The 12,874-nt window shown below is 47.8% G+C and overlaps 1 long non-coding RNA gene across 5 annotated transcripts in view; it reads left to right on the top strand.

Moving 5' to 3' along the window:
- Nucleotides 1-12,854, top strand: part of LOC107512825 — a 187,055-nt gene extending 174,201 nt beyond the window's left edge. For 2 of the 5 annotated variants that reach the window (XR_001597397.2, XR_001597402.2), the window contains one exon: nt 818-7,570. This is a non-coding gene — a long non-coding RNA (uncharacterized LOC107512825). Of the gene's footprint in view, nt 1-817; nt 7,571-12,666 lie in introns of those variants that run through there. The other 3 variants (XR_004954105.1, XR_004954106.1, XR_001597399.2) reach the window with 3 other exon arrangements.
- Nucleotides 12,855-12,874: the final 20 nt, after the last annotated feature.

The following is a 12,874-nucleotide window of genomic DNA, read 5'->3' on the forward strand; positions in this document are numbered from 1 at the left end:
TTGACAGAGGTCAGCTTCCGAGACCTTAAAGGTTCACGAAGGTGACTGTTGAACACTTAAGAAGACCTCCTTTGGGCAGGATGGCGGCGGGGTGGGGTGCGGTGTCCCTCTGGGACAAGGCGCTGTCCTGTTGACAATGAAGGCCGACCCTTGACTGCTTCCTGAAACGCGGCACGCTGGCTGTGGCTGTCCCCTCCGGCGGGACAAGCCTCAGCTCCGGACGTACGCTGGCACCACCAAGAGCTCCCGTAGCGTCAGCGGGAAGCTGAAATGGCAGTTGTCAAACGCACATCCTCGTAGTCCAGAAACCACGTCGCTGACTCGTACGGTTCTCTGCACCGAGCCTTGCTGTACTCTGCTTTTCCCACCTGTGACGTATGCGCATACGGCTGCGTCTTAGGAGGCGGCAGGCGCATGGGTCACCGGGGGCTCTCGACTTCTGTAGAGAGATGACAGCTGGGGGGAAGGAAGCAGGCCCAGAATTGGCGGGCAGAGGTTGATTGAAGGAGGGCTTCCCAACAGCGTAAATAAACTACTCCAAATACTTCTCCAAAACCTGGAAAGCTCCCAGAAAAGGCAGCGTGACGTTTCTCCCAGGCTGCCGCACGTCTCGGTCACTGCCGGGAAGGGAACGCGCCCCTCTCCGAATGTGGGTCCCGTGCTCATTTTTACAATCAGATAATTTTGGAAACATGCTGTTGTTATCTTTCTAATAGCATTTAAACATTCCGGAATGGTGTGTGACTTAATCGTTCCACCTTAGTTTGAATTTTGTGTTCACCCTGATAGATCCCACTTCCGGTTTGTACTCTTTCAGATTTTCCTGTGGTCAGACACAACCGAATGTGATGATGGCTTTTCTCAACCATTTCTCCTGCTGGTCAAGACCCTCCCGAATTTCAGCCTCAGTTCTCCAGAATCTCCCCAGCGCGTCATATCCGTGTTTTGATAGCATCTTGTTGTGCGTGAGCGTAATCGTTGCACTTGGCTTAAAGATCACACCTGTGAAGCCCAGTTCGTCTCCTTCCCCAGTCAGGTCTGAACTGCGTGTCCGGGCCACATCACCCCGTCCGCTGATTAGCATGGCCTGCTCTCCAGCCTCGGCTAGGTCTGACCACCCTCTGTAGGGTTGTCATCGGTAGCTTAGAAATTGCGGTAAGTGATGACTTTCCAGGGCAGACTTTTCCCCATCACAGTGCTGAGTCACTCAGTCTCTTGCTGGGCAACATGTGAGCTCTTGAGATGTAAGCCCCTTGTAAGCAGCTCTCTTGAGATAGTGTGAAGGCAGGTCACGTGTGCGGAAGACAGACGGAAGCTTTGCCTCCAACCATTGGATTTCAGAACCGAAGACCTCTAGGACAGGGGCTTCCTCTCCTGTCGGGCCGCGAATGGTGCATTCCGGCGATCCAGCTCCACCACGCGGGAAGAACGCACACGGGTTTTCGCGATTTTCGCTCTCAATTGCCTTCCCTCCCCTCGATTCGGAAGCAGTGAGGGCAGCCGTACTCGCAGGGTGGTGCTGCCCTCTGCTGGTCTTCTGGAGTCTGTGCTGCTGAAGCAGGAGGTTGCGAAATCAGTATTGAAAAGAGGAACTTCCTCCTGTCTTCTGCGATTGGAGCTCTGTGTTTTTACCCTTTTTTCCTCTCATGAGACATCTCGCTGAGCAAACCTTGATGACCTGTGGAACGCGCAGACTCGTGTCGCCGGGAGTTCTCATCACTGGTACACAGAGCACAGACGTCGGGACCTTTCCCAGCCTGTGTGTCTTAAGCGAGAAAGAGAAAGCGCTTCTTATCTGTCATTTTTTAAAATGCATCTGTTTACGACATCATCGGTGCAGCAACAAGGGAAAACAACGGACTTTTACTTCTTCTGTTGCTCTGTGAGATTTCCTTAGGGTTCGTACTGTCATTTAAATTCCGGGTGCTGATCTGCGCAAACGCCTCCTGAGGATTTCCGTGCCTGGAGAATGTCTGTGAACACATTGCTTTCACACCCTCTGTCAGTCTAGGCCTGTGCTCATAAATCAACCCCAAGGGGGTTTTGTTTTATTTTGTCCCCAGAGGATTCCCCTGTAAATTTTTTTTTCAAATGGCCTTTTCCCTTCAAACAATCAAGTCCCGAATTACTGTCAGAGAAAGTCTGTAACTTGAACTCCTGCTTAAAAGCAAGGGTATGGATCCCATATTCAGGTCTTAGACTGGGAAGAGGAAAAGAAGCAGAAAAATTAAAGATAACTCATTTCAGTTAAAGATGCCATTTGTGGATCAAAGGGCATCTTTTCAGATTTTAGTGTTTGTCAAACATCGCCACAGTCGGCTGCTCCAGAATGTGTCACTGTCCAGAAAAACGTGTCAAGGCAGGCTCTGCGGGCCCTTGCGTTCACGAGCCGTGGCAGATCTCTGAGCCACAGCACTGCTTACGACACGCTGATGGAAAGATGTCATCACGGGCATCATTTACTGGATGTTTATGTTGTGCTAATTCGAGTTCAAGTTGCTTTACCTTAACCTAAGTCTCACGACAACCTTATGTAGTGGGGCACGCTCATCGTCCTGATTTCACAGACGAGACTGAGACACAGAGAGCTGGAGTAGCTTCCCCGAGGTCGTTCAGGGAGCCAGTTGCAAAGCTTGACACTGTGGCCCAAGAGGGCTTCGTTGGACCACCTCGTCATGCCGCCTTACAGAAACGGGAGACTTGGGTGGGTAGACCGCTGGGCTCTGTTTTGGAGACGGTAATTTAGCACTGTTATAATCTCATGCACGATCTCTTAGACTAGTCACCATGCTCCTTCAACCTGAGCTTCCCTAAGACTAGCGGGAAAACAAGGCTCTGGAGGAGCTGCGACTTGCTTAAGGTCACACTGCACATCGGGAGTGTGGCTGCGGGTCCATCCAGCGCTCACCAAATCCTGCTACGCTAGTTTTCAAGTTTTCCTCTTCCTCCTGGTGGGTTGCTTGGTGCTGCTTCTGCTAATCGGGACCAAAGCTGGTTTTCAGGGTTTGCTCATGTGCTTGTTGGTGAAACCCTGACACTCGGAACCAGTTTGTGTTTAGAGCTCCGTGTGGCCCACGTGAAGGTTAGTGGCCACTGTCTCTGTGACACACTGAGCAGCTGAGTGTGATGGCCGAAACCCTGGGCTTGGAATCGGCCACACAAGGTTGAAATCCTGGCCTCGCCGTCTGTAAGCCTTGTGACTGGGAGCAAGTCGTACGCCCTCTCTAGATTTCTGTGCCCACACCTGGAGATAACCCCACCAGCCCTGTTGTAAATGTTGAGAAAATATATAGAAAGCACATAGCGCAATGTCTGGTACAGAGTGAGTGTTATAAAAACGGAAGCTACTGTTGTTTTTCAGAGTGCCTACCCATCCACGTCTCACATCTCTTTGGCCTTCACCTCAGAAAGGCACGCCAGCACGCCGATCCTTCTAATTAATCAAACAACACACATGTACATAGTGCTTTAAAAATATAGACCGTTTCCCTGTACTGAATTCCGCACGACCCTGGCAACCGCTGCAGTATGGGAATTTGTCTCGCCAGGCTCCAGATCAGGGTCCTGAGGCGCAGAACAATTCAGTGGCCGCCCGAGGTGCCGCAGCCTGTCAGCAGCGCTCCGACTCGCAGCCACAGCTCCCGAGCCCGCTCTGTACGAGGGCGTTCGTCAGCAGGGGATGGCTTCACGGCTGTCCGGTCCAGCGCCGTGCCAGTAACCGTCACACCTTTGGTCCGACCTCAGTGCCCTTCAGGGCTGTTGTCCCCTGACGTCGGTAACATTTCGAAGCCACATCCCTAAACAACTGTCCCAGTCAGATGCCATCTCCTCGTGAAATCCTCAAGCCCCAAGGGAAGTTCTCTCTATCCAGTTTGCTCACGCAAGAACAGGCTGGCATCCCGTGTTGGTGAAAACGGTGTTCGTTCACCGTGCGGGTTTGTCCACACAGGAGTTGCTGGTGTGGCTTATTGATTCACACTTCAGGCTTCAACTCTCCTATCAGATTTGGAAGAAAAAATACACGGAAGGGCAGCTTGCTCAAGGACAGCATAAAGTATTGCAGTGCAAGGCTGGCTTTTGAAAATGGGACATGTCCTTGTGGCTTGTGGGCTAAGAGACACTAAGGAAGGATTTTGTTTGTGAAAGGTGATTATTTAATGCTAGAGATGGAGAGTTGGACGATTTTAAGTGTGGTCTGTGTTTAAGAAAGAGTCATCATAAAACGACATTCCTGTCGAATGATGCAGCACCTTAAAATTGTTGATGGTGAAAATAGAAACTCCCCGAGTTCCAGAATTTCAGCCCTGCCGGGTCACGGCCTGAAACGACCCGGCCTGAAGCGACAAAGCGGTCCAGGCGAGGGGCGGATGCTGGAGCATGTGGAGGAGCGGAAATGTGCGGTTTATGGAATAAAGTCTTTGCTCCTGGTTGAACGTGGCTTAAAAACTCCGCAAAGTCACCAGTACCAGTTGCTGTCGGCCTGTTTCCTGTATATATCCTAGAAAGAGAACGTATGAGCCCCCATTAATTTCTCAACTCATTTTTTTTTTCATTTCCCTACTAGTGAACAGTGCAATTCCCCCTCCCCCCATGTTAACGTGGTGACCAGTCTCTTCCTATGGGCCTGTTTTCAGGAAACTGGCCTCCTGCTTTTAGAAGAAGATGTGAAAACAGGAGCCCAAACCCAGGATCTTTATTCCAGCGTGTTTCGTTGAAGGCACTTTACAGTCACTTACCAACTGAGTTCCTTAGTTCCTGCCACCACCCCCAATGGCTTAACAACTGCAGGGCAGGATCCCCAGTGACTGGTCCTTCTGCTTATTATGCTTCGTCTGCTGAACACGCCACGTCAGACGGGGGTCACGTGAAGGGGCGTAGATGCAAAAGGGTGTACCCCTCTTCGTTCTTCTGCTGAATGTTTCGAGGATGTTTCAGGCAACTTACTGTGTCTGTTTCTGCTAAGGGAGCAGAGCAGTCTGGTTGTGTACATATTGTGTGTGTCTGTGTTCACACGTATGTACACATATGGGTATGGAGTGTATTTGATGTAAGAGGTAGCATCTTATCATACATAAGTAAAAGAAAGGAAGATTTCCCCCATAACTGAAAAACAAACGTCTAAGTGACAGAAGCTACGACTAGTCATTTGTCAGAAATTAGCAGGCCTTTTTGTTCTAGATTTTAGAGTTTTTTTTAATTGACGGGAATAATCTGGCTGCATCTTGCAGGCTCCAGTCACTGATGGGCTATCCCAGCGTATGTAGAAGGATGCAGTGGACCCCTAGATTAATCAGAACGCGAGTGAAATACTTCTTTGAGGTTGCAGTGACTCTTTCATCTCCACACTTCTTCAGGTTTAAATGCTTACGTTTGCTGTCGAGTGGCGCTAACTGCCCGGCAGCGCCCCGCAGCAGCACGTGCATTTCTGTGCCGCCGAAGAGCGATTGCATCTTCAACTGCTGCACGTCTCTGTGGCCAGGGACTTCTACTCCCTCGTTTACAGAGGTGAAGAAGCTAGCCTGGCAGCGGCGGGCATGTGCGATGGACGCTTCTCCATTCCAAATGATGAGTTCGTGCTAGGAAATCCTTAAGAAGAGACGACTGGCCCAGGCTCTCAGGAGTAAGAGTATCCGTCAGAGCAAAGTTAGCCCGCCCGCGCCACCTGACTCACCTGCTGGGCCTGCTTGAGCTCAGCAGCCACAGGCACCCTGCGACTCGACGCTCTTCCCACACTCAGAGCGTCAGAGAGAGATTGAAAGGAGGGTGGTGTACGCGGAAAGTCAGAAGGGGAAACCGGAGTTTGGTCCATTTATTTAAGCCAAGGGAGCGGACTTAAGTGAATGGTACAGCCAGGACTAGAACACACAGGCGATGCCGATTATGATTTAAAAACAAAAACAAAGACAACAGAGAGGGGAGAGTTTCAGGTTAGAAGAGACTGAAGAGGCTCAGTGAGTGAACCTGGATGGGATCAGGGTTTGAAAACAAACAAATGAACAAGACACTATGAAAGATACTTTTTGGGAAAAGTCAAATATGGACTGGGTATTGGATGATACTAATGAATTGTTTATTTCCTTAGGTATCATGAAGGCAATTACAGAGAAGACTGGCCGCATCGTTCTGAAGATGGTCTCATTTTTTTAAGAAGTTAGGAGCAGAGTGTCAAGATGGCTGTTGATTTACTTTCGAACGATTGAGCGAAAAAACCTTACACATAGCTAAAGCAAAAATGGCAAAAATGAGCAATTGTCGGTTTTAGGATTTTATTTTGTTGTCATTCAAATGCAACGTCTGTCTGAAATTTTTCATAACAATGAAAAAAAAAGAACGCACATCCCTTTAGTTAGGTGGCCCGGATACATTAACTAACTGCTTCGATTCCTAGAAAACTAAAAGAAATGACAATAGGCTGATGATAAGATGATGTCGAGAATAGTAGTGAGAAAAGAACTGTAGCAAAAAATAATTTGTCAAGGAGGCTGCAGAGTACAAAGCCTTGCCTTCGGAGTGGCGAGGAGGAGGATCTTCAACAAAGCTCATAAGAAGACGCCTTAACTCGGAGATGCAATTAAGAGAACTCCGTTCTGCAAAAGCATCGGGATCTCATTAGCAACAACATACTGCTTTACCTCCGAGCTGTGCCTTTGTCCTCCTTGAACCCCCGAAATCATAGTAATCCTTCGAATCAGAATTATCTGGAAGCGAAAGTACTAGGTCTAGGAAAGTGTTCTCTTTAACTTCCACCAAACGGGGTAACTAACTGCTTACTTCGCACCCCTCACGTATCTGCCATAAGGTGCTCTGGCACCGCGTTCCAGGTGTCCTGCTCCCGTGTGCTCTCACCCCGGACAAGCTCTGGCTGCTTTACCCCAGTGTGGGACTTCCCTTGACTTCCCACCAGAGGTAAAGGGGTCGACGTGCGCCCCTGCCTCCATATGGAAAAACCGGACCTTCGTCTGGGCAGCTCAAGAATAAGGAGGGACAGAGTCCCCTCCCCCAACACAAGGCTGCCGATATCTGCACGTACATGTATGAGATTTGCTGAAGCTTTATTTAGCCCACGAAGCAGGCAGCTCACGAGCAGGTTTTCATGTTTCCCTTTCTAGGTCGTCTTAAGTGTATTGCGTTCTGAAGAGAAAACAGATCGTAAAGCTTCTTCAGGAAGCTGGTTTCATATGGTGGTTTAGATTTAAATAGTGATTGTCTAGCACCATTTGAAATCAGTGTTCTTGGGGGAGACCCATCTGCGCCGCCAGCAGCCAAAGGAAGGACTGGGGACGGGCCTGAAGTCCTGGAAAGCCGGGACAAGACAGCCCTGAGCACCTGCCTGCCGTTCGGGCCGGCCTGACCCTCACCCCTGCCAGCAGAGGCGTTACGTGCATGACATCCTACGCAGGACGTCTCATGATTAGAATTTCCTGCTCATTTGCGTAATGAACCTGACGTAGCACTTTTCCTGTAACATAAACCCCGTCGAGCGTGGTTAAAGGGCTGAAAGTATGTCGGATTTGTTCATGTTTGGGCCCTGCCCTCCCTCACGACCTCCTGTGACCCCCTTAGAGGATGACTGATTTCTTTTGGTGTTCAGAGTCAATACAATTTTCTAGCACCATCTGAAATCGGTTATAATGACTGGGGAAGAGCACCGTGCGTCCGATTCACTAGAGAACCTGTATTGGTGACCCTTTGGGTACACGACTAGGACGCCAGAAAGCAGACAGTCCGAGGCAATTTTTCTTCTTTCACTTTTTGAGTTTCGTTGTCCCGAATTACATGTATTTTAATGCTGACAAGTGGTTAACTATTAGCATATTGCTGTTGGTTATTGTCCACAGAATTCATGGGGATTTTGGTTTCGATGACAGATACCTAGGAAAAAATGGCTGAGATCGACAGTCGCCTCAGGCCACAGGAAAGGAGCAGCGAGGGAATAAACGGTGCCCGCGATGAGAGGCGGACGTGGCCTGATCTGTGGACATTCTCCTGCCTGGCCGTGGGGCTCGCCCGAGTTAACCAGACTGTTCGTTTTCTTAAAAGGCAGGCCAGGCTCCAGGGGCTAGAAGCTCAGCCTGTCAAGGCACATGAGGAAAAGTGATACAGGTAACTAGGTTTCTGTGTCTAAGACAGAACTAAATTAATTGATTTCAGTTCAGTTTAGAAAGCGAGGGGGAGAAAGCAGGAGGTTATCTATCCTTGAACTGCTGTCCTGAACTATACCTTCTTACTGTGGAAGGGAAGTCGTTCCGTTGAAAACAATACTGAGTTTTCTGGGTCCACGCACGGAGGGAGAAAGGCTTCGGGGGTGCTACCTAGGCCGCTCCACCCCCCAGGGGTCATAATGCCGCTTCTGCCCATGGGGACCGATTCAGCCAAAAGGACGCCCCGGCCGCCCCCCGTGTTCTCCACGTGGCACCCTGGAGCATGGAAGGGGCACCTGCTGGAATTCCAGTCCTCACCCTTCCATCCTCTCCTTGGCCCGGAGAAGCCGCAAGGCCTAACGATGACATTTACCCCGAGTAACACAGCTCAGGCCCCCACTGCCTCTACCCCGCTCACACCCACTTCTGCCCTTTGAGCCTCCTCCTTCTCATTTGTCTGAAAAGCCCTTTTTTTTTGTAGCCCTCACATTGTGCTGACCACGCCAACTCAAAGAATTAGGATCAGTTCACTTTTTCTTTTTCTGCTCTATGGATATTCTTTCCCCAGAACTCTGCTGCTTTCTCACCGGCTCTGTTTGCCCCGAGTAACTTTACTACTTCCCTGGTTCCATCCAGATATCCCCACAACGTGCTGATTTCCTCCACAGTAGGGCTCTAGTGACAGGAATTTTTCCACAGCTGGTTATTTCCATATTTTCAGCGGTTTCTAGATAGTATATACCACTGCCGTTTCAAACCTGCCTGAATGTAATATGCCCAAACCATACCCGTTACCTTTTCCCCGAAACCAGTTCTCCCTGTCTGTCCCGTGCTCAAAGCTGAACCTGTTAGAGTCGTGTGACTTCCCCCCTCCCCACCCCGTCCCGTCCACACTCCCCAGACCTTGTCCCTGCCCTTTCTTAACCGTGCCTTTGGAACCCCACACCTTTCTCTGTGCCCTCGTTAGCCTCCTTCGTGCCTCTCTTGCCCCACCTCTCACTTAGTTCAGAATTTGTGTTGCCTCCAATTATCTTCCTAAAACATGTGATAATTGTTCCATCTCTAGCCACCCCCGCCCCCTCGGGTTTTCTGCTGGTGCCTGCTGGCCCGCCGGGAGCCTGCACGTTCTCGAGCCCGCATAGGTGCTCTGTCCTCCACCGGACGCTCCTGCCTCAGCCTGGGGCTCAGAGGGCCGGTGGGCCACCACAGCCCCCACTGCGCGCCTTCGGTTCACTCGCCTACACGCGCAGAGTCTTCTGCAGAGTCCGTGGCAAGCGCTCCTTACAGGCTGCTGCTTGCATTTTGCAGCCACTTCATAGTTTCTCTCCGTTTTCACTTGCCACGTGCTTCCAACGATGACCCAAGTTAAGTGGGAGAAAGTAAATCCGCTTCAAAGAGCACACATCCCTTTCTAAAACTTTCGCTATAACGTTAATATATCTCTCACTGCGGATCATCCGGCTGTTTTCTTTCTTCCGTGTGCATAAATAATTAGGAATTGATCAGCCCGATGAGTTTAAAAGCTACGAGAATAATAACCACTGAAGGAGCGCTGTCCCCCTTTTAGAGAAGAGCAAACAGGCACAGCAGGTGCGCCCTCGCTCAAGGCAGTAAACTTACGCTCAGGAGACCGAAGCCATCACGAATAGGACCTGACAGAGGCTGAGTGCCAACCGCACACGTGATCACCACCCGTCCCTCCGGACGGCTCCGCGCGGGCAGTCTTTCCCCCACGTTAAAGACGAGGAAATAAAAGCACAGAAAAGTACGTAACTTGCCCGGGATTTCACAGCTTGTCCACGTGGGAGTTTGAGTCCTCAGTCAGATTACGCACAATCACGGTGATGAGGATAACAGCAGCCAACACGGAGCTTCTGCTTCGTGCTGGCTGCTTGCTAAGGATTTTACATGATGTGTCCCATTTCACTTTCAACGTTGTTCTGTGGAGTAGGTAATATTATCGTCATTCCCATTTTGCAGATGAGAAGACACACTGAGAAGAATTAAGTAATTTGCTCATGATCGTGTAACTTTAAAGCTGTCGTGCAGGGGCGGGAGCCCACCCCCGTCCGGTTCCAGTGCGGATACTTGTAGTCCTGTCCTTTTCTTCGTGGTGGATACGATGGTGGGCATGCTCGTCCACAGGCAGCCTCTAAAATGGGCCCCACCGATCCCCACGTGCCGTGCTCAGGCCCTGTGGGATTCGCTCCCTTTGAGTGTGGGCTGGACCTAGTGGTTTGCTGTTCACAGGTAGAATGAATACGTCAAAGGTGATGGGATGTCGCTTCTGAGATTAGGTTATAAACAGACTGATTCTGTCGTGTTTGTGCGTGTGTGCACACTCCTCCCCCCCCACCCCATCCGTCTGTCGTCTGTCTGTCTGTCATTCTGTCTGTCTGTCTGTCTGTCTATCTATCTATCTATCTATCTATCTATCTATCATCTCTCTATCTCTCCCTCCCTCCCATGTTGGGAATGGCCCAGTGGAGAGACCCCAGTGGCAAAGAACTGATGTCTTCAGGTGGTAGCTCACGAGGACCTGAGGTCTGCCAAAAGCCACATGAGTGAGCTTGGAAATGAACCCTCTGCTATGAGCCTAGAGGTGGCTGCAGCTCCAGCCAAAACCTTGACTACAGCCTGTGAGCCCCTGAGCCAGAGGACCCAGTGAAATTGTGCCCATATTCCAGACCCACGGAAATTGTGACATAATCAAGGTTTATTGTTTTAAGCCATTAAGTTCTGGGGCTATTTGTTATGTAGCCATAGATTACTAATACAGCTCATGTATTACCTATATCTAGTACTCATGTAGTAGTAATACTAGGAGTACCTATACCTAGACTCAAACTTTCTGCTTAAAATACCTAGTTTTGAAGCTAAACTTTTTTTGTAGTAACTTCAGATTTATAGAAAAGTTGCAGAGATAGTACAGCGAGGTCTTTTATATCCCTTATTGCAGTCCCTCTATTGTTATTATCTTACACAACCGTAGTACATTTGCCAAAACTAAGAAACCAACATTGGTGCATTGTTGACTAAATTTCAGACTTTATTCACATCTCACTAGTTTTTCCACAGCATCCTTTTTCTCTTCCAGGATTGGTGTCGTATTTTTTTAAAGCCTAATAGACATCACGCCCTGTGTATCACTCTGTGTGTGTGTATGTGTAAAGAAAGAGAAAAGAAGGATATATTTGTCTGCTAAAATTTGGGAGATTTATTCATAGATAATAAAGGAATATTAGAAAAGTCTTTAATTAGGGATCTTGTTTATAATTATTTGGGAAAATAAGCATTATGTTAACTGAACTTTTCTGTTATGTGAAATTATGGCTAGGGGTGATGTTGTAACTCCAAATAAAAAAATGGTAGGACTCTGAGAAGTCGCAAATACTTTTAAAAAGTCAAATGACTTTTTAATGTTTTAATAAACTCAAACAGTTTTAATAAACTAAGGGTTTTTGATTTTCATTTATTAATAACAGTATCGAATATCAGATTTGCAAATGGCTATTTTGCATTATGATCTTGGTGCAAATTAGTTTTTATATATACGATATGCAAGTACTTAATCTTCTTGTAACTGTTTAAATGGAAACTAAGAGTTCTCATTTCCTTTTATCTTAGTTCCTGTGCCGATCCTGGCCAAGTCACCTGGACTTTCTGGATTTGTTTTCTTTTGTATCTATTTATGCTACTAGAATTTTGCAGTGAATTAATCGTGTACTACAGCCGCTTAGTAGGTGTAAACATTTGCAATACAGAATTCTGTGTAAGAAGAGGGTAATATAACTTTCTGTTCCCTAATCGCCTACACATTCAGCCGCATGATTTTGCAGCATTCCCAAGTGACCCTTGAAGTACAGTCCACATAAAAACTTTCAGGTAAGAAGTATGATGTTGCTTAAAGGAGAAAGGGCATCCTACTTCTACGTGTACTCTCCTCGTTGAATTTTTAAAACAGAGTACATGAATGAGAAAATCAGGTGACTTAGGAGAAAAGGACAAGTAGGTAAGCTTTGGATAAATCCTTAAAAGCCATTAAGTGAGAAGATTTAAAAATCTTCTTGGGGACCTACCAAAAAAAAACCCAAATAAGCCATAAAAAAAAAATGGAACAATAGAAACAAACTCTGAAAATAATACACACAGGAGAGCTTGAGTCTTGGTGGCCACAGGCCACTTTGGCTTGACCCTGAGGGGTCTTCTTTGTAGCCGGAATGACTCACCTTGTCTTCACTACTTGACTGCTGGAAAAAGAAAAGACAACAGACAATAGAAGATGTTACAGAAGGAGGGAGAAATGAAATATAATTGGGGAAAAAAATACACAGCGTGACCTCAGTCATAACACATTATTTCTCGAACTCTGAATTTATTACGTTTTTTGCACCAGTCTACTTTGAAATGAAAATGTCAGATGACAAGAAAGCAAACTAAGGGTACTGAAGAACTGCGTGCATAAACGTCTCTACTGCGATATTTAGAGGTCGGCATGTAACTCATTTCTGTCTATTGTATCTAGAGTATAATCTTGGCTATTCACAACGATGACCGACCCTCAGATACTGTGGAGACCGTAAGTCACCGAAGGCTTCAAATGTATTCATCGTGCTATGCTTACAAACACCAGTAAGAATGTATAAATATGTTGCAGAGACTCTGTAAGTAATTCTCACTTAACCAAAAATGAAATAAAACATGTATACTGTATAGACAGAATCCAGTAGTGT

This window comes from Rousettus aegyptiacus, unplaced genomic scaffold (assembly GCF_014176215.1).
Source record: "Rousettus aegyptiacus isolate mRouAeg1 unplaced genomic scaffold, mRouAeg1.p scaffold_m13_p_13, whole genome shotgun sequence".
Classification (NCBI taxonomy): domain Eukaryota; kingdom Metazoa; phylum Chordata; class Mammalia; order Chiroptera; family Pteropodidae; genus Rousettus; species Rousettus aegyptiacus.